At 46.1% G+C, this 21187-nt stretch overlaps 1 protein-coding gene across 7 annotated transcripts in view; it reads left to right on the forward strand.

The window, feature by feature from the left end:
• Nucleotides 1-21187, forward strand: part of NTM (neurotrimin) — a 1227126-nt gene that overhangs the window by 340190 nt on the left and 865749 nt on the right. The gene's annotated exons all lie outside the window — the stretch shown is intronic.

Below are 21187 nucleotides of genomic sequence, written 5' to 3' on the forward strand. Positions count from 1 at the left end.
CTGTGGGACTTTTTTATTCAGATTTAATGAGTAGACTACAGAAGCAGCTATGGGAACTCATTTCCAATGTTATGTTATAAAAGGAGAGTGACTTCCACCTTATGACGTCTTTATCTGTCCTTCTTGAATCACTTGCCTTGGTGAAAGCCAACTTCCATGGCACGAGGTGTCACTGTGCAGAGACCCACCCACCTGCCAAGGAACCAAGGCCTATAAGAACCATGTGAATGAGCTTAGAGGAAGATACCTCCATGCCTACATTTCAGTCTTCAGATAAAACTATAGTTCCAAATGACATCTTTGCTGCAACCTCATAAGAGATCTTGGCCAGAGACACTCAGCTAAGCTTCCTTCTGCTTCCTGACCTACAGAATCGGTGAGATAGAAAATGTTTGTGTTATTAAATTGCAATTTTTAGGGTGAACCATTACAAAGCAATAGATAACTTATATAGTTAGTTAAAAGAATGAGAATAGTTGAGAGCTGAGCTCATTTTTAAAAAGATGGTAGAGAAAGGGAAGTCAAACCCTGATGTTCAACAGTGGCTAAAGGTTAGAACCACAACAACAACAACAAAAACAATGGAGCCAATATGGGGGATAGAAAGAAGAAATGGAAGAAAAAATAAGAATGAAATGAGAAAAAGCAGGGGCAACTTGACATTATAAAAGTTCAAAGAGTGTATCTTATGGAAAGAGAGAGAAAGGGACCAGATTGCTCATATCAAATGCTGCAGATGGCTCCAGCAATACAAGGTTTGAAATGACCTACAAGTTTTGCAGTTGGAAGGTCTTGAGTGATCTGACTAAAAGCAGTTTCAATAGAATAGGGAGGATAGAAACCAGAGAGCTGGGACTTGAGAAATAGAAAGGGAAAGAGATCATGGACTATGTTTTGAGAAGAATGAATTGAGAAACGAAGGAGAAAGATAGGATGGCAAAGAAGGTCATGGCATAAATTGAGGGCTTTGCATGGAAGGTTCTTGAATGTGTTTATGACTATACTAGAGCCTTAAGAAGCGGGGTTGAGGTGGGGGTGCGGCGCAGAACATTTAGGTTATGTTAAAGATAACCAACAGAAGGCGGCCATGACGCAGAAAGAGTGGAGAAGCTGGGGTCAAGGATACAAGTGGAATCAGTTGATCTAATAGGGTTTTCTGTTGGCTAACACTGGAGAGAAGATGTAAGAGAAGGTTATGTGTGGGTACAAATGTGTTTCCTGGAAGGATGATGAGAAATAGTGGGATTATACCAGACCTTGATTTTCTCTTAAAATCAGGAAAGGGGTACATATCAAATCAGTGCTTCTCAAACTTTTCCGTAAGTAAATATCTTAATGAGAGAGAAAAGTAAGTGCATATCCGTAGCAACCTGAAGTCATAGTATAATACCAAGAAGTCAGCAGCAATATTGGAATTTCACATCAATTATTAATCTATCCTATTTGTATGATGATCCTTATTATAGCCATGTTTTAATATAAAGCGTTTTGAATTAGTGATAATATTTAACTTTCCTCCCAAATGATTAGAGCACAGTACATGCTTCTGAGAGCTGCATTGTATTTCTCCCATGGTGTGTGTATCTCCATACATTGCCCTGTACCCCTAAGGGTATGTATACAGCCGTGCAGAGACCCAGCTTTACACTATTAGCACCCACTGACACATTTGCACCTCAGATTTGAGGTTCATTTAGTTCTCATTGGTCACCTTAGGAAGCACAGTGCATCATCTGAATGCAGAAATGAGAAAAAGAAAATTCACTTTTAGTTGAAGAGATGAGGTGAGAAAGCAGATAGGCAAAGATGGAAAGACCTGGGGATCATTGTCTAAACTGGGTAGACTTGTTTGGCATACCAGAGGTAGGGCTGTGACATTGTAGGGTGTGACGGAGGAGCTAAAAAACTTTGAGGTCGGAGATGGCTTGTGGTAGTCAGTCCCAGAGTGTGGGAGCAGGAGAGAGAGACGTGGAAGTGTTTAGAGGTGTACTAGTGTAAGTGACCAGGACACGTGTGACTTGTTTGTTTTTCCAAATGATGAGCCTGGCAAGCATTCAGAATTCCTACAAGATGAGATTTATCCAAATACCATCCAACCACCTTTGTTTTGGGGTGCACTCTATAAATTATTATGAGCCCATTTTTTTTTTTCTTTGAGGTCAAGGGGTTAGCAAACTCAGCAAAACCCACTGGTCAAATGCAGCCTGCCACTTATTAGTTTCTACTGGAATGTAACCGTGCTCATTAATTGACATACCATCTATGGCTGCTGCTTCCCTACAAGGATAGATCTGAGTAATTGTGACAAAGACTTGATGGCCTGCAGAGGCTAACACAGTTACTGTCTGGCTATTTCTAGAAATCAGTTGCCCATACCGTTCTAGTTTGACCTGTCTCAGCAACTAAAACTTCCAGATAACTTCTGCAGAGTTTTCAGATATCCAGCTTAAAACATCACATGTCTTTAGTCCAGCCCAATTCCCCAAGCCCATTGGAGGAAGGGCTACTTATACATCAGAGATTTCACAGCCTCCGTCTGAGCCCTGCTTAAGTTTGGTATTGTGAACCTATGGAAATGTTCTGTGCTGAAATACAGTTCTGGACAACTGTTCCTATTACCGTCCCTAGGAGAGAACTTTCCAGGCTCGGCTCCGTCTCAGGGTGGTTTCCCAAATTCACCAGCTTGCAGATAGAAACCGCCTGTGCATTGTCTCCATTCACCCTTCCCAGCTGTTCTCCTCCCAAATTTCCCTTTTCTTTCCTTTTAGAATTTCCAAACGAGCACACTCAGAGTTTTAGACAAACTCTCTTCTTTCTCTCTTCTGTGATGCTCAGTAGAGATGATAAACAGTACTAGTTAGAACATTTTTTAAAAATCCATAAATTCTTCATATAAAAGGGTTTACTCCATCCATCCCACCTAGGCGTGCATTTGCCTCCTCCGCCTCATGTTTGAAATCCAGAGCCTCCTGCAGTCAATTGAAGCAAGAGTTCATGGCCTCACCCACAGCACTTGGATCCCATGTAGAAGTCATAAGTGCTTCTCTGACTCAAGGTTTGGGATCAAGCCAACTCTAAGTACATGTATGTATGGCCATTGCTGACTACATGTGATTCATGAGGGTTAATGCAGTTTGTAAGACCCAGACGACTTACAATGCTCAGCATACTTGGAGGCCTCCATCCTTACTGTTATCTAGAGCATTTCTAGGACACCTGTCCATGGGTCATCATTTGAATAGGGCCCAGGTAAAAGTTGGCTGTGGTCCTTCACAGTGACCAGCGGAGAGGCTGATGGAAAGCAAATGCTTTTAACTGTTAGCCTGACTGAAAAGAACGTCAGAAAGGAAAGATAGAAATGGAATATGCATATGACTGTATAAGACACACTAAAGCTGGAAATAATTATTTTTGCTGTGATAGTCTCCTAATTTATATGACCCAGGCTAAGGCTGCTGCTTATTAGCTTGGGTCATTGAGCTGTCTGTATTTGCAGGGAGATGAATATTCCCCATTAGAGAGACTTCCAGGCTTTCAGGAATTGCATATGGGGATAGAACCGCATGGTTTTGCGATGGCCAAGAGGGCTGGTTGGAGTGCCCCGGATGTGGTTTTTGGACCCCCAGGGTTAGGGGAGTTACCTCCTCTGTGACTTTTTCCTAGGCTGCTACTCCTGTTTATCATTTTATCTTTTCAGAGTTCATGTGCTAACCATGAAATAAAGAGACGCCCCTTCCCTTTGCTTCCCACTTGGGCCCTGATGAATTTTGGTTGCCTCTTCAGAGGCTCCGAAATCCCTGCTCTAATTTCAATTAGAGCGCTCTCTGTGGCGGGCAGGCTGGGGCTGCAGAATCAATTCCTAATCCCCACGTTAGCGCTGATTCATCTCTTTCCCGAGCTCTAGCACCGGCAGGTCTTGGGAGAGGGAGGGAGTGAGAATTGAGCAATCTTTCAGAAGAATAAATATGGTTTGTTTGTATTTGTATTTGTTTCCACGCTGCATTCTGATTGCATCCCGTGCCTTGACACCACAATTATTATTAATTTCCCCCGTCTGCTCTTCGATTCTTGCTGCCACAAAGACGAGATGATGGATAATGTTCGATGTGGTAATTGGATGAGTTGGGGGAAGGGAGAGGAGAGGGAAGACAGATGTTTCATTATGAGATTTTGCATCTCCATTTGGGCCTCCAGCGCAGAGGTCTGAACCGCAGCCGCCGCCATGCACCGCGGATGAAGGCTCCCGTTTGGGGCAGGTCTGGCCTAGTTCTGCATCTCTGCTCCAGTTCCTCGCCTTGTACTTCTGCGTCTTGGGCAGTCGGGTTTCACACCCATTTCTGGGGAATGCTAGAAAGCCAGTAGGATGGAACCTAGAAAGCTGGACCTGGTGGCTTGGAGGGTTGCGTCCCCACCCTGCCCTGCTGCCAGACCACGTCTGTCCTGTGCCACCTCTCAGCGCCTGTGCCTCCACATGCGGGTGTGGTAGCCCCAGCTGAGTGTGCACTCTGAGATGCGGAGGCTGGGCTATAAGAGGAAGGAGCTCATCCTGCGCCGAAGCCCCACCCTGGCTGAGACTGCCTTTGTCCCCACCTTGCCCTGAGTGAGGGGTTGGAGCAGCCACCACAGCTGCACCATCTTCTTCTCTGCTTGGCATCCAGCCTCTCCGTTCAATTATCTGTCGTCCCCACAAATATTTTTTCTGCCCCCATGGACTCATCCCCAGGGGGTTCACTGTCCCTGCCCCACACATGCCAGCCTCCTGTCCAACATGATGCAGGCTGCCAGAGCAGCCCTGGCTGTTGAACACACACCTGGGCGTGCAGCCTGGGCCTTCCAGGGAGGCCAGGTGGGGCATTTCCTAGGATGAGCTGGTGGGACCTGCGGACCGGGAAGACTTAGGAGTGCCCATGGAGCCTCATTCATGAGAAAACCAGCAGAGGCTGCTGCACTTCCAGTTTCCTCTTCTCTGAACAGTTCTCAGTCCGTCAGTGCAGAGCACATGGAAAGAGGCTACCTCAGGCCAGAGACTCTGACCCTGTCCTTGAGACACTCCTCCAGGTTGCAGGAGAGAAGGCTGCAGGCTGGAGAAGGCCTCGAAGTTCAGCCTCTCTGTCCAGGGCTTCCTGTGGCGGCCCCAACCAACAGGCCAGTGATGTTGGTGACCTGGAAGTCTGCTGCATTCCAGTGGCCTTGAACTTCAGCTGGACTGTAATAGAGTGGCAGGGATGGTGGCCTCAGTCTTTCTGGGGAGTCTTGCACGGGGCATCTCTAAAGGCCCTGCTTCTGCTTAGGAGGAAGCTTTTGTCCATCCACTGAGAACCCTCTAGGAGACAGCAGCAATGGCCTACAACAGGCACATTCAAACAGCAGAGGCAAAATGTGGTGGTGAAGAAGAAGAATTTGGAAAACAAAGGCCTGTGTGCTCCCAGGGAAGGGGAAGAAGGGAGGGTCTCTGGTGCTTCTGAGCTATAAATCGGCGCAGTCAGATTAGGTGCTTACATTTACCTTTTTTCTCATCAGCACGGACACCGTGGCTGGTAATGGAGTTGCCGTGCAGTAACTCATGCATGAGATTAGCAGCACAGAAGGACAGCCGGGGACTGCTGGTTGTAGGCGGGCAGGGGTGGGAGGAACTGGAGGGTGACCAGGTGTGGCTGCTCACTCAGGTGGACTCCCACAGGGGCATGGAGGTGGGGGCTTACATTGCGAATTTCTGGACAATGAGGAAGCTGGACTGTAATGATCTCCAGCTTCCTCGTTGTGCAGATAAGGAGCAGAGGTCCAGTTTGAGGAAGGGACTTGCCCGGGGGTGCACAGCAGGCTGGTGGCAGAGTGTGGGACAGGCCTGAGTCCTGCTATCTTGCCTGCAGAGGGATTACAGTGTAGGGAAGAGAGCGCCTGCGATGGCTGCACAGCCAGATGGTGATTCCAGCACTGGCCCGATCCGTGCCTCCTTCATCTCTCTCATCAAACCCTCTCTTCTAATTCCTCCGTGCTCTCTCTGTTCTTGTGGTAATTTCGACCAGCTGGCCCTTCGGAGAAGCGTGCATGTGTCCAGAAGCATGGAGGCCACAGGTGTACTAGCTGATCCTGTCCTCCCCATGTGGGACTGGAGAGGAAGCCCAGCTCGTGTCCCACCTGTGCACTGCCTGTGCAGAAGCCTGTCCCTACAAACAGGCTCCACTGTCAACCCACTCTGCTTGCCAGATGAAAACTGGGTGAGTCAAGAGAAGGCAACTTCTACTTACTCACTCCATTTGTTCGTTCCAGGCAACATCCCCATGTTTACTCACATACACATTGGATTAGGAGACCTGGAGTGTGAGATGTCCCAGCAGGCTTTAGCTAAGGCCATGGTTGCTTCCATGAAACTGCTGCTGTAAGGGCCACAGCTGGAATTATAATTTCTCTCTTTCCTGCAGGTCCCTGCAGGTAAGCTGCTTTCTTTTGTCTCTTAAGTCACCGCCAATTACTTTGTCCTGCAAAGTAACTTCCCAAAGACTACATTCCCATGCGGGCCAGTCTTCCCAGGTCCCACCTTCCCCGCTGCCTCCTTGTCTTTGCTAACTCCTCTCTTGGTCCTCGGCTTCATTGCTATTCATGCAGTAGATGAGGAAGAAAGAAAATGTTTATGCATGGGGCGAGGAACTGCGGAGTCATAACCCGAAGTGGCTCACGGCTTCCACCCACCATCTGTTGACCAGAACCCAGTCAAAGAAGAGCTGCCATTACCATTGACAGTCCCTTGCTGCTGTCACCTCTCTCTGGGCCCATTCTGCCTGGGACCCTCCTGCCTTTTTTATCTGATGAATCCCTACTCTGATGGCTTCCAAGTCAGGTCTTGATTTGATCCCAGGGAAGCCTCCCCGGAGTCCTTGTCCCAGGCTGGTTGGCCAACCACGTGCACGTAAACCCTGGACTGCCCTTGGTGCCTTCACACTCTTGTGCACTCTCCTCATCCATTTTTCTGATTAGACCACCAGCTTCTCAAGGTCAAGGTCTCAGTTACATCTTTTATTTTTTTTAATTTTAGTTTTTAACACACTTCATATAATAGATCAGTGGTTCTTAATAGAGATTATAACTTAGAATCACTAGCAGAACTTATAAAATATCTATGCTGGGCTCTACCTCCAAATAATTAAATTGAAATCTGTGAATATAGGGTCTAACTTTTTTATAACTCAAATATTCATTCAGGGTTTTGAACCATTGTGGTAGATGCCTCAGAAATGTTTGTTGAATAAATAAACATTTTTTTCTCCAGAATTTAGGAGTGCAAAGGAGACAGAGCAGGGCAATGGGACTCTTGCTAGGGTCCTCCGACTCCCTTGGACAAGTTGTGCCAATTTCACATGGTCTATAGACATAAAAATTGATATTAGTCACTTAAAAGAATCTTTCGAATTTGTTCTGGGTACTTTAAATTGAACAGAACAAAATTTCCTTCTTCTAATTTCAGAATTAGAAAAAAAAATGTATACATGCCAAGAAAGAAAAACAACTAACAAATAGTTTATTGTAAGCACTTATGGACCATCAACCCTATGCCTATATCCAAGTGGGACTGTGAGCAACATATGATGTATAGAGGCTTAGATTTTCAAGCTTAGCTGGGAAACCAAGCATATGCACAAGAGAGAAATGTACAGATGAATATTTTCTCTGGATGTCTTAAAGATACATTACTTAGTACAGATAATTAGAAAAGAAGACAGCATACCATCAGGTGCTAATTATGCAGTGCAGAAAATAATGCGAAAGGAGTGAGAGGAGGGAGAAATCCCACTGGGCTGATGTCTTAGAGAAGGCTTTGCGGAAGAGCGAGACTGTGGGCACAGCTGGAAGGAGGTCCCATGCTGGAACTGCTGTGGGCATAGGGAACCTTCCCAGGCCAGAGGACTTTCATGTGCAGATTCAGAAATGGGCATGGTCATTTGTACATTTTGTAAGAGATGGGTATGGCTGGAACAGAAGGTGTTTAGAGGAAGGAACATGAAGTCCTGGTATTTGTGGATGATAGATCAAATGACAGGGAGGCTCTGGCAGCAGAGGTGAGATCCTCGCTGGCGCCTTGAGAACTAGTGCTGGTGTGCGATCTGGGGACCCTGGGGTCCCCCAGGGCTTGGAGAGCTGACTCTGACAAGGGCATGCGTGAAAGAGAGATGTGAGGAAGAGCACACACAGCGGCCTGCAAGGGGACCATTTGGGCTACCAGGGCATGAAGACATCAGGCTCTGGCCCATGATGGCAGTGGAGGGAGGGGCATGAGGCTGTGAGAGCCTGGCCACCTCCAGTAGAACAGCCAGCAAAGCCTGAGACAACCTCCCCTTCTCCAATGACCCTGGCTCCTCTGGGCTTCCGCCCCTTCCCTGCACCCTGAGCATCCTCTCCTCACCTGGTCAGAGGCAATTTGGGTCCCGGATTTGCACCTGGGGCAGAGCTTCCTTGAGAAGAAGGAGGGGAGGGATTGATGCTATTTTATCACCATCAAGGCCTTCTGAATGTGTGGAGTTTTCTGAGTTTAATGGGCTGAGAAATGGAAAGGCATTCGCTGGCAGTGGTTGGACTCCCAACCTGCTGTGCTGCCGTGCGCCCTGTGGCCTCCCCGCTGCAGGCCCCACTCTCTCTCCGAGCTTTGCTGTGGCACAGACACACTCTTTGCTCACCCACAGTCCATTGGTGGTCTCAGGCGGGGAGTCCGCCTTTGAAGGCGTCCTCCTTTTAAAGTTTGGGAAAAGACATTTCCCATTTCCTGAGCTCAGCACCTCCACAGAGGAACACACTTCTTTCTAGTGTGTTCTGAATTAAAACAGGCCAGGAGGAAGCCTTCTGAACCAACTGACATGTGTGTGCTCATTTGTAGGAAGAAGTTAACGATAACCTTTTTCTATTTTGTGAAGCTATGTGATGATATGGGGAAACGTCCTCTGCATGACAGGTGCTTCATATGGAGAGCCACTATCGACTCAGACATATATTTTAGTCCCTAGGAAGACAATGAGGCTGAAGAGCTTCTGGGCTTTCCCAAGACCCCACAACTAGTTATGGTTCTTGGTATGAGCCCAGTTTCTCTGAGATTCCTGAGAACTCCCGCACGCTTCTCCTGCAGCACAGACAATACTTAGAAACAGGCCAGACAGAGCCTGGTGCTGCCTTTGGGTGGGATTTTATCACGCAGATGACTGAGGCTGCTACTCTATTTAATACACGTTCAGCAGGTGTACAGGGCTGGGGGAAAGGGAATAAACGTCTTCGTGGCTTGGCAACCCTTTGGGATGTGGAATTGTCAAGGTCCTGGGTGATCAAAGCATGCAAGGCTCTGGTTTCTTTTTCTCAGGGGCCGATTCTCCCAAAACCATATTTCCAATGGCTGCAGCTCAGCAGAGTTGTCTGTCCAAAAAGCAGAAACATTTCAGGGCCATCGATGCTTCCTGAATCTCTGAGTCCTCCCTTCTTGCCCACAATATCATCTCAGGACCAAGGGTTGAGGACAGGGATCCAGATCATCAGCCCTCGACTATCATAGGCAGAGAAGGATCCCCCCAATTTGTGACAGCAGGAGCTCCTCTCAGAGATGGGAGGTTGGGACATAGGAGAGGAAGAAAGAAATATCTTCTGTAGAAAACTCAACCTCTGCAACTTCCCAATATGTGCCTTCAAAGAGAGGAGAACTCTTGTGATGATAATGAGTAACAGTGAGTAGCCTGAATTTTTTCATTTTTAGGAGGCTTGGGGAACAGTAACTACTCGGTACCAACCATCCTACTATGAATTAGGCCACAAATATTATTTCCTGCATGAAGAATAGAGACCACTTTTCTCTAGAGGTGGGAAAAGAAAGAGACTACAAAGAGACAAGTACAAGGGAAAGAGTTGTATTAAAACAAACAAACAAACAAAAAACAAGCAAACAAAAGGGGAAGAGTTTATCTAGGAATTAGCAAGCCCACAAGGAGCCTTCTGGAATACCCACCTTCCTGGTGTATTGGTATATTGTATGTTGGTATAAAATATGCACTCTAAATGAAAGGGAAGTGTCTAAAGTCCCCAGACCTCAGCTTCCATGTCCATATGGAAAGCAGGAGCCATTTGCCATCTCTAATGTTTGCTCAGCATTGGCTGCAAGTATCTGCCTGGGGAGGACGGTGTGATAACTCCAACGTCCACATGTCCCTCCCACACCGGCAGGCTCGGGGAAGGAGGGCTGAAGAGCCTTTAGGTGTGGGGTTCCCACAGGGATGAGCCTGCAGTAGTGGGCTGGGAAGTGCAAGCTGGACTGAACCTGTCTCTTGAGCAACCTTCCAGCATCTCTCATCATTTCCACCTGGGACCTTCTCATCAAACATCGCTCCCAGTCTCTAAGCACGTTTATTTCCTCAATGTTTTATAACCAGATAGAGCTCAGCTCACCTGTAAAAGGATTACAGTGTCTCCCCTTATCTGCAGTTTTATTTTCCATAGTTTCGGTTACCTGCAGTACAATATAATAAGATGTTTTGAAAGGGAGATCAAATTCACCTTTATTACAGAATATTGTTATAATCATTCTATTTTATTATGAGTTATTGTTGTTAATCTCTTACTATGCCTAATTTATAAATTAAGCTTTATCATAGGTATGTATGCATAGGAAAAAACGTATTAACATATATGGGGTTCTGTACTATCCACTATTTCAGGCACCCAGTGGGAGTCGTGGAACACATCCCCCTTTAATAAGGGGGGATAACTGTATTTCCTTTCCTCTCTATCCATCTCCAAAAGGCCACGTGTGGCAATGGCAGGCGTTCCGTAACATACCTTTACCCACTCTGAGTGGAGAGCAGAGTCCCTGCACACTCTGCTGCTTCCTGTGCTTTTCAGGGCTAGGGCCATACCCAGGGATTCTGTCAGTCAAGGTGAGGGAGCCAGAGAGGCAGAGAGCTTATTTGCATCCCACGAAGCGCACGGTTTGCAGGTGCTGTAAATTTAAGGAAGTTGTCTTCACAGGCGGTGTGTTTGCATGGAGTGGTGGGGAGAGGGGCAGGGAGCAGCGGAGAAAGGGCTCGACTTAGAAATTAATGACAGCTGCATTACGTCCTGATTTGTGGGCGTCCTCCACACCCTGATTTGCTATTACGCTGGGGCCACAGAGAGAAGAAAAATCATCTGAATATGTAGATCCCGTATTCGGCATAGCTTAAATAATTTTAAATGACACTGTCAGCCTTAAGCCCTGAAATGTGCCTCAAGCAAAAGATAAACACAGAGAGGAGAAGGGGGTATTATAGGGAGGGGGGAGACTTCACAATCTTTAATATTTTTAATCAGTCTGTGGTCTCCAAACAGGACACATTGTTGCAGACACCCTTGTAGACTATACCTTTTCTGATTTTTGTGTGCATGCTGTTCAATGCAAGCATGATAGTTCCATTTCAGAGGCTCAGCAAGACTTAAAATCTGCTTGGCAGCTACTGGGCCAGTAAAAGCATCAGGTGCTGTCAATGGGTGATTCAGCAATCAACCTGAAATCTGCAACTGTAATGCAACAGCTGCAGCCAGTTACTTGGGTGCATAAGGCTTGGCCACAGGTTTAGACTTTAGACGTGGGAGGTGCTGCGAGTACACAGCCCAAGTGGAGGCTCACCCGACAGGCTGTGCAGCTCTCTGAAGGCTGCAGCCTCACCTCCACATGATCCGGCTGCTACTGGCATTCCCGCTGTCAGACCATTGAGCTGAAGTTCTGCCTTCAACTGCGGAAACCTTCCTGAGGGCCTGACTACAAAGGAATAGAACCACCAATCGGTAAGGCCTATCATTTTCTCAAAGGAACTGTTTCACAGAAAAAAGTGGGTCCCCTGAGGTAGGGGGAGAGGCTGAGAAGAATGGAAGGAGGGTCTCAAAAAGCTTAGGGAGAAAGGTTTAGCAATGGTGTTCAAAGTCAAATAGAGGCTTGCTACAGTCCAAGCTCAAATAGAGGCCTGAGCCCAGGGCTCGACAGAGGAACTGTATTATACAGGGGGTCTGGATGTGACCCAACAGGTCTAAGTTCTGAAGTAAAGCAGCTCAAGGCTGGTGGATATGCTGGGAGTGGTGGAGGCCTTGACAAGGAGGACTGTCAACAAGACAGCGGGCATGCCTCAACTTGGCACATCACCTCTGTTGAAAACATTTTATCTGGGAAGCAAGAATTGCATTTTGAGGCCGACACGTAGTCTGGATGGTCTTTGGCATGTCTGAGGAACAAAGAGAAAGTTGGAGGTTTCATTAAAAGGAGAGCTTTTATTCATTTTTCTCAAAGAAAGTTCGTCGGCACTAGTAAAGTCTGAACCCATTTGTGCTCAGGTTGCAAATGTTGTGTGTCTGTGTGAAAAATAAGACCTTGGCGATGACCTTGAGTAGTAGGATATAAATACTACAAGCTTAGCGTTCCAATAGCGGAACACGAGGCACAATTTGGTTGAGGAACTGGCATGCTCTGACTGGTGAGTGACGATGGTGGGTAAAACTGGTCATAGAGTTCGTTTCAGTAGCAGCAGTTTGTTTCAGTTGCTATCAAATAAAATTAGTTTTCCGTTACACCAGGCAGTTCCAGAAGCCAGGCTAGCAGGGAATTGTATTCTTGAAGCAATGTTATGTGTCCTGAGTGCTTTTTTCTTTGGCCTCTTGACTCTGTTTTGGTTGAGTGTGACAGGAATGACCCAATTTGTATAATCAACATTCACACCTTCTCTGCTTCAGGAACTGAGCTAGGACTGCCCTCCCTCCTTGGTTCTCATCAAGCCTGTTAAAGCCGAGCTCCCAAAACAGACAGGCCCAGAAAGCCAGTGTGGCTCTTTGCCTCAGGGAGGGGTGCTGCAGGATAGACAGCTTGAAAAGTTGGGGGTTCAGCTTAGCTCTAAGGGAAATGGGACTGAGAAGGGAAAGGGGAGCCCCAAAGGAAACCTTGATATCATGAATAATGTTAACTTGGAGCCAAAGAACCTCCTTGCCAATAGAGAAAATCCTGTCTACTCATAAGGGCTTGCACATGCCCACATTTTGAGTTGGGGCTAGAGTTGATGCCACTAGCGTGTTCCTTTGAGATTTACAATTCTATGTTTTCTCTTTTATGGGCGGATCTCTGCTTCAGTTAAATTGGATTATTTGCTGCACCTAGGCTTCCTGTGCTTTCCTATCTCTATGATTTTCATGCTCTTCTGACTCTTGAAATGTCTCCTTAGTTCATGCAACACCGTGTGTCAGGTCCTATGCTGAATGACGGAGGTCCAGCATCATATAAGATGCTTCAGTGGTGCTCAAGGGGGTGCAATTATTTATTTCAAGGAAATGGACTTGTAACATTTTATAAATTAATAATTCAGTGAGTATCTATTGAGCATCCTTTCTGTGCCAGGAGCTGTACTTGGTGCTAGGGATATGGTGGTGAACGATGAGAGAGTTGCTCTCCTCCAGGATCCAAGTGACAACAGAAGGCAAAACAAACTAGCAAACATGTAACGTGAAGAAAAACAAAGAAGACTAAGTCCGAGAGAGTGTGTCCTCTATCTTTAGATAGGGTGGATGGGAGGAGCTTCTCAGATGCAGTGCCATTTAAGCAGAGACATGAAGTGAGAGCACACAGATGGCCAGAAAGGAGACCAACTGTGTGCAGTAGAGAGGTGAGCACAAGCTGAGCGGCCACAGGAACCCAAAAGAGGGGTGGGGGAAGGGAGGAGAGCAGCAGGTCAGAGAGACACTGGGCCAGACCAAGCAGAGAGAGACTTAGGTCAGCCACAAAGAAGAATTTGCATCTTCCTCTGAGGGAGATGGGAAGCCCCTGGGGGTTATTCTGCTTGCTGAAAGGAAGATGATGAAGGGAAGAGAAGGTGTGCCCGAAACCATGTCAGGGCATGGTAAGTTTACATTGCCTGTGAGGTAGCAAAATGGATAAGTTAAGTAGGTGTTTGTGTGTGAATCTGGAGTTCAGGAAGAGATTAGGACCAAACATTTTGGAATCATATGTGCAATGCACTAAATGTTTTCGTCCTCCCCCTCAAATTTATGTGTTAAAATTTTAACTCATAATTTGATGGTATTAGGAGGTAGTGCCTTTGAGTGGTGATTAGGTTATGAAGATGGAGGCCTCATGGATGGGACCATTGTCCTTATAAAGGTGGCCCCAGCGAGCTCTTTTTTCATGCCAACGAGAAGGCAGTGGTCTGCAACCCAGAAGAGAGCCCACACAGAACCCAGGTGTGCTGACACCATCAGCTCTGACTTCCAGCCTCCAGAACTGTGAGCAATGCATTTCTGTTGTTCATAAGCCACTCAGTCCACAATATTCTGTTATAGAAGCCCAAATGGACTGAGGGTATGCAATGCATGCATTTGAGACTGGATCACTAGGGGATGAGTGTGAGTAGAGAGGGAAGAAGTTTGATTACTGAGCCTGGAGTTACTCCAATACTCAGCAGAGAAAGAAGAGCCTGGAGGCAGGAGGATGAAAAGGAGAGAGTGGGTTCTTGGTTTACAGGTGCCTTATGCAGGAGAGCAATCAACAGCACAAGTGCTGCTGGCAGGTGGAGTGAGTTGAGAGCTAGGAAGAGACTGCTGGGTTTGGCTGTGCTGAGATCACCTGTGACCTGACAAAAGCCTTCCTGATGCAGTGATGGAGACAGATGTGCACATTTAGAAGGGAAACCCCGTGGTAGAAGCATTGATAGGGCACGGAGGAGAGTGGTCAACACCACCTGTGGAGCTCCTTCCCCAGCCTCTGCCTACCAAAATCCCACTATCACAAAATTTGTCTGTTCTCATCTGCCTTCCCTCAGGCTCTCTCCCTACCCAAATGGACTGATTTTCTTTCTCCTTCTAACATCCAGCAGGATTTTCGTGACATGTGTTACTGTCTGTCACTTAGGATAGGGACTCTGGGTGATGTGTTACTCACATTTGTATCTTATCTCTAGCACCTAGCACAAGGCCTTCAGCAGAATAAACACTACAGAAAACATTTGCTGAATTAAATTTTGAGAGTAGTTACCAATCTCAAGCCACCCATTCCCAGGGCTGTCTAAACTGGGTTGTCAAATACTGGAGCAATGATTTGCAAACTTTGCATCAAGTCACCTGGAGGGCGTATTCAAACACAGTTTTCTGGGTTCCACCCAAGAGCTTCTGTTTCGGTAGGTTTGGAGTAGTCCAAGCATTTGCATTTCTAACAAGATCCCAATTGATAGTGAGACTTCTAGTTCTGGAGTCACACTTGGATTCCCACTGCCCTAGGGCAAAAACATGATTTCATTCAAGCATGTCCATTACTTGGCTTCCTGGAGAAGCTGCCTCTTGATTCTTTGTGCATAAAGGCATCTCAGCAGATTGCACAGAAGAATGTGAATACCACCTCCCCATGCAGTTAAAATACCTTCCTGGATCTGTGCATGAGCCTCCCACATGGGGCTGCAAACATCTACACCACTCTCAGAAAGTAGATGAGACAGCTGCCGTTCAAGACCTACTGAGGTCCAGGGGCTTGCAGGTCTCTTGCTCTCACCAGCAAGGTGCTGAATAAACAGGTGCAGATTGTCCTCACCTGCTTCTCTACAGTTTTGTCACCCAGGTTCAGAAAGGGCTTGGTGGCTTCCAAAAATATTTTTAAACTATCTTTTAGATGTGTTCATTGCACAGCACTGAAAGTCTAAATTCTATGTTCATTTACAGGATTGATGAGAATAAGAAGTAAGTACTATAATAATATAGTATTATCAGTATTATGAATGTTCAGAATTTCAACTGTTACACATTGCCAGCTTTTAGGAAGAAAGACTATAGAAAAAAAGAATTAATAGGATGATTATGAGCACTTAGAAAGGAAAACCGCACTCACTGGAAACAAGCATTGATTCACTATGAGTAAGTCCTATTAATCCAACTCAGTTCCTTTTTCTACCTAGTTACCTGTGAAGAAATTTAGTAAATTTCATGTTTTAAATCTAAGCATGGTCCTGGGTGGTGGGTGAATTTGTACCTAGTTGAATGACAGTCCTGATGGTGCTGAGCAGTGGGCCAAAGGCCAAAAGTAAGATTAATAATTGAAGTAATAGGATTACAGATTTTGGCTTAGTATACAGGTAAAATTTTTAGTGTTCAGAATCATCTATAGATGACATAATGACAACAATAATGATGATGACGAAGCTAGCAAAACCTGTAGCAACTCATGCAGTTTCATAAAGCACTTCTTACTCCAAATTCTATGCTCGATTCATCACACCATCACACCAGGAGAGTGCTTTCTTTCTGTTTTCTTTTATTTCCTTCTGAGATGGAGTCTCGCTGTGTCACCCAGACTGGAGTGCGGTGGTGTGATCTCAGCTCACTGCAACCTCTGCCTCCTGGGTTCAAGTGATTCTCCTGCCTCAGCCTCCCGAGTAGTTGGAATTACAGGCACCCACCACCATGCCCGGGTAACTTTTTGTATTTTTAATAGTTATGGGGTTTCACCATGTTGGCCAGGCTGGCCTCAAACTCCTGACCTCAAATGATCCACCTGCTTGGGCCTCCCAAAGTGCTGGAATTACAGGCGTGAGCCACCACGCCCTGCCAAAAGAGTCCTTTAGATGTCACTGGGGAAATTCAGCCCTTGGCTGAGCAACAATGTTGCAGAGGAGATTCAAGTATTGATAGAAGGTTGAACAAGATGACCTTATGTTATGAAAATACGGTGATTCTGAGCTTTCTTAAGTTTGTGCACAGTGAGAACTCTCAGTACAAAATATTTTTATTCTTCAAATAGTTTAGATCATTTTCTCTGGATGTTTTCAAGTATAAGGGAAATTGTGAGGATGACGGTATTTGTTGCAAAAGCTACTTTGCCCTACATCTGAAAGAGGGATTGCCTGTTAACCAGAATCTATGGGTGTGCCTGTGGGCAATCACTGTTTCTTTATAGCCAATCTTCTGCCAATAAGACTTGAGTTGACCAGTGCATTATAATCCCAACTCCCTTATTGTTTAAAAGTAGAATGTCTGCTACTCAATCAGCAGGTAGGGTGCCATAGAGATATAGAAATCTCAGAAAAGCATCTCATGAATTCTTGTATCTTCCATGCCTGTATAGTGACTGACACTTACCCATGTTTAACAATTTTGAGTTGGTGAAAAGAAAATTAGAAAACGGCTAAAGAAAAGTGTCTGTGGAAATGACATTAAGAGATGGGAGAGACCTATGAGCGAACATGCAGAAGCTAAAAAAGTTGAACTGATAGAAAAGAGATTAGAAGAGTATATACCAGGGGTAGGAGAGTGGAGGAAATGGGGAGATGATGGGCAAAGGATACAAACTTGTAGATATAAGAGGAATAAGTTATGAAGATGAATGCAGAGAATAGTAACTATGGTTAATAATAATTATTATTAATTATGTTAATAATATTTGACATTTTTGAGGAGAGCAGATCTTAAGTATTTTCACCACAAAAAAGAGATAACTATGTGAGGCAATGGGTATATTAACTACCTTGATTATGATAATAATTTCACAATGTGTATGTATACCAAAATGTCACATTGTACACTTTGACTATATACAATTTTTCTTTGTCAATTATACCTCACTAAAGCTGGAAAAAAAAGAGAGATGTGGGAGATAAAAAGCAGAGACATTCAAATTAAACATGCCTTTATCTTACATCCCAGCAAGCCCAAGAGAAACAAAAACATAGGTTTATACACACACGAAACTGCATGCAAATTTTTGCAACAGCTTTATTCATACTTTTCAAAAACTGGAAACAACCCAAATGTCTCTCAACTAGTGAGTGGATAAAAAAACCGAAGAACACCACACAGCAAAATACTACTCAGCAATAAAAAAGAAAGAGCTGCTGACGTTGTTCCATGTTTTCTGGCTGAGCCTCAAATGCAGATCCAAGAGGCTGAATACTGTATGATTCCATTCACAGAACATTCTGGAAAAGGCAAGACTATAGTGACAGAAAACAGGTCAGGTCTGGAGTTGTGGGAAGAAATGACTAAAAATGGGCACAAGAGAATTTTTTGGATGACGAAAATGTCTTATATCTTGATTATGGAGGTGGCTACATAACTATGTGTTTGTTCAAACACATAGACCTATGCCCTCCAAAGGTGAATTTTACTGGATGTCAATCATACGTCGGTTTTAAAAAACAGTGACTCAACATTTAAAAACACAATAATGAGAAAATAAAGAGGCTAGTGAGGGCTGGGTCAGCCTTACAAGAAGGAAGGATGCAAACTGCACATTGAAGTTAGTGAATTCAGTTCAGCTGAGAAGAAGGGTTGAAGACTGTCAGCTAAACGCTGCTTTTCTTTGTCCGGAGTTCCCTCTTCCTTGGTTGGGAGTGGCTACTGTTTCAGTTGAGGGGATCTGATTCTGTTTCAGTGGTTGCCTTTTGTCCTGCATGGATTCTGGCAAACTCCAAGCGTGTCCTGCCCTCTACCTAGCATTAGACAGAAACTTCCAGGAAGGATATGGTAGCAAAACTGCCTTCTCCCCAGAGCAGGCGCACCTTGGGTGGCCCACCATGGCTTGTCCTCCCAGCTGAAAGGTGAGAAACAAAAGGCTAACCTAGAACTAGGAAGGGCCACTTATCTATGCATGAAAAGAAAAATGTATAGGTAAGAAGAGGTTATTTGGAAGATTCAAATACAACTTCTCCACATCTTCTTTGCATGCAGTGCAGCAATCGCCAGACCTTTAGAGAGCTGACCTCTGGCCCAGGTCTGCCCTGAGGTCAGTGACTTTACCTCTTGGACCTTCAGCTTTCCCTTCTGGAAAAAGATTATAAAAAGATTACAGGAGCAACTTTCCATCCTATTGCCCTTCCGTCCCATGGTGGAAAGCAGCGAGAGGTTGTAGGATCTGAGCGCAAGCCTTGCTCTCCATCCACAGCTCCTGGCACTGCCCTAAATGACAGCAGCAGGTGCACATCCATCACCAGGAGGTCCTACACCACAGCAGAGAGGCATAGGTGAGGGTAGCACCCGGCTCTGCCCCTCAGTATGTGACCAGGGCACAGCTGAGCCAAACACTTGACTGCCATTTTCACAGCTGAGAGGTGCAGCTTGTCATCTGTACCTTGCTGGGTGGCCGCTGGGGCCCCAGGCTTGGGGATTAGCATATCAGCCAGGCACATGGTGAATATTTAGTCAATGACAGCTGCTAGTATTATTATTTAATGTGTATGTATTAAATATCCTATCACATACTTATTAATACATTTACCAAAAATCTATTAAATTCATTATGCATTATTATTACTGTTATCGTGAACTAGCTTTACATTGTCCTACCTTTATAAACCTGACCCCTACAAATACCCTCCTTCCCGACCCTTCTTCATTGCTGAAATTGTCCATGTGGAATCCGTGCTGGGGCATCGGCGCCTCTCAGCCTCAGCCTGAAGCCGCAGTGCCAGGCTGCATGCTAATCAGGGGGTGGCTCCAGGAGAACGGGCCCCGGAAGGAGAGAGGATGGGGCCTGGAGGCGGCAGCCTGCCCTGGCAGCTTCTGGCTCCCGGAGATTGATTTATCACCAGGTTTCTGATGAATGTGTGAGAAACAGGACCGGCGATAAAGCAGCACGAGCCATAATTAAAGTAACAGCTCTTGTTTTTTAGACCCTGTTTATGTGGTGCTTGGCTTTCTAGGCAGTTTCCCCGTCTCCCACTTGAAGACCGCGTGTTTCCTCCCTCTGGAGACTGGATGAGGGGCTTCTGGGGGAGGAGGGTGCAGAGGAGCCAGCAGGAGGAGCAGCGGACGCGGCTCCAGGAAGCTGGCCCCTTGGTCCTTTATTAAAGTGTCAGGCAAAGCAAGTCCTCGGAGACCAAGCACCATATGGAAACTTTCTGGGAATGCGTCAGGGAGTTGCAAGCACACCATAGAGCCCTGGAACTTTAGAAGACCAGAGAACGATCTGTCAGGACACCTGGCCCCACCCTCACCACACCCGCAGCAACACAGGGAAACCTGGGAGGGCAGCAACAAGGGGAAAGGGGGTCTAGCATAAATTCCTGACTGAACTGCTCCCTGGCAGCGTCTCTAACCTGGGTGGTGCATTTCACAGGTTATAAATTAACAGAGGCTCCACGACAGATTTGCCTCCCTAACAGGATTCCCACCCTCTCTGTTTCCTTCTCTCTTCCTGGCTCCCTCCTCCTCCTTTTCACTCTCCTTTTCCTTACTGCCCCCTCCCCAACTCGCAACTTGGCAAATATTCTGCAGACTCAGGCAGTCTGACACCTCGAACAAGCTCACAAATCAGAGATGTCTTCCGCCCCAGTCCTGGGAACCAGCAGTGCCGCGAGGGGCCAGGACGCCCTTCTGCTAGCTGAGAACCACATTCTGTGGAATTCTGGCTGATTTTCATCTGTCGGTGTCCTAGCGGGGCTGCCAGGGATCTAGGAGAGCCACAAGCAATGCTTAGAAAGTTGGTGGAATCCCGCAGGTGCTTTTCCTAATATCCCCAAACCTCTGAACGTGCAGAGCTGGGTTGATAGCTTTCCTGGACAAGTCCCCCGGCTTTCATTTTGACTCCATGTTTCTAGAACTGTGATGTAGGAGTGGAGGCCATTAAAGCCTTCGGAGAAAATCACACATGTATATACACACATTATACACCTATACACATGTATACTGCACTGAGTTTAACTGTTTCCCAATTCTCCCCAATGGTGGATAAATTCCAAGAATGGATGACCCCAGAATGATTTATATTTGGCTTTTCTGTATGTTAGGCAATTAATGCACAGTGGCATGACCCTCCCACTTGGGCTTTGCTGGTGACAAATGAGTTTGCATTTCTTGAATACTAAGCAGCTGGGTGGTGAGGCAGAGCTGCTTAGGGATAAGCTTTGGACAGATGAGCCTCCCCATGGTTGACCTGCGGGTGCCTCAGTCCTCCAGGATGGTTGGCCCCACACACGTACCATAGCCCATTGCTTCTCTGCAGCTCAGACTGGAAAAGGGAGCTATGAACTCTGAATCACACTACAATCTGAGAAAAAAGGGCCAGCTTACTTTTTTTTAAACTAGGAGTACTAGACCGGTGAAGGCAGGAGGCTCTGTGACCCACCAGGAGAAGGTCATTCCTATGACTTTGCCCAGGTTGCCAGCTTACTATGTCTTGTCTTCCCACTATTAAAGTTCTTGTCATACCTGGGGTCTTTTGCCCCAGGCCCTG

Source organism: Chlorocebus sabaeus, chromosome 1 (genome assembly GCF_047675955.1).
Source record: "Chlorocebus sabaeus isolate Y175 chromosome 1, mChlSab1.0.hap1, whole genome shotgun sequence".
Taxonomy (NCBI): Eukaryota; Metazoa; Chordata; class Mammalia; order Primates; family Cercopithecidae; genus Chlorocebus; species Chlorocebus sabaeus.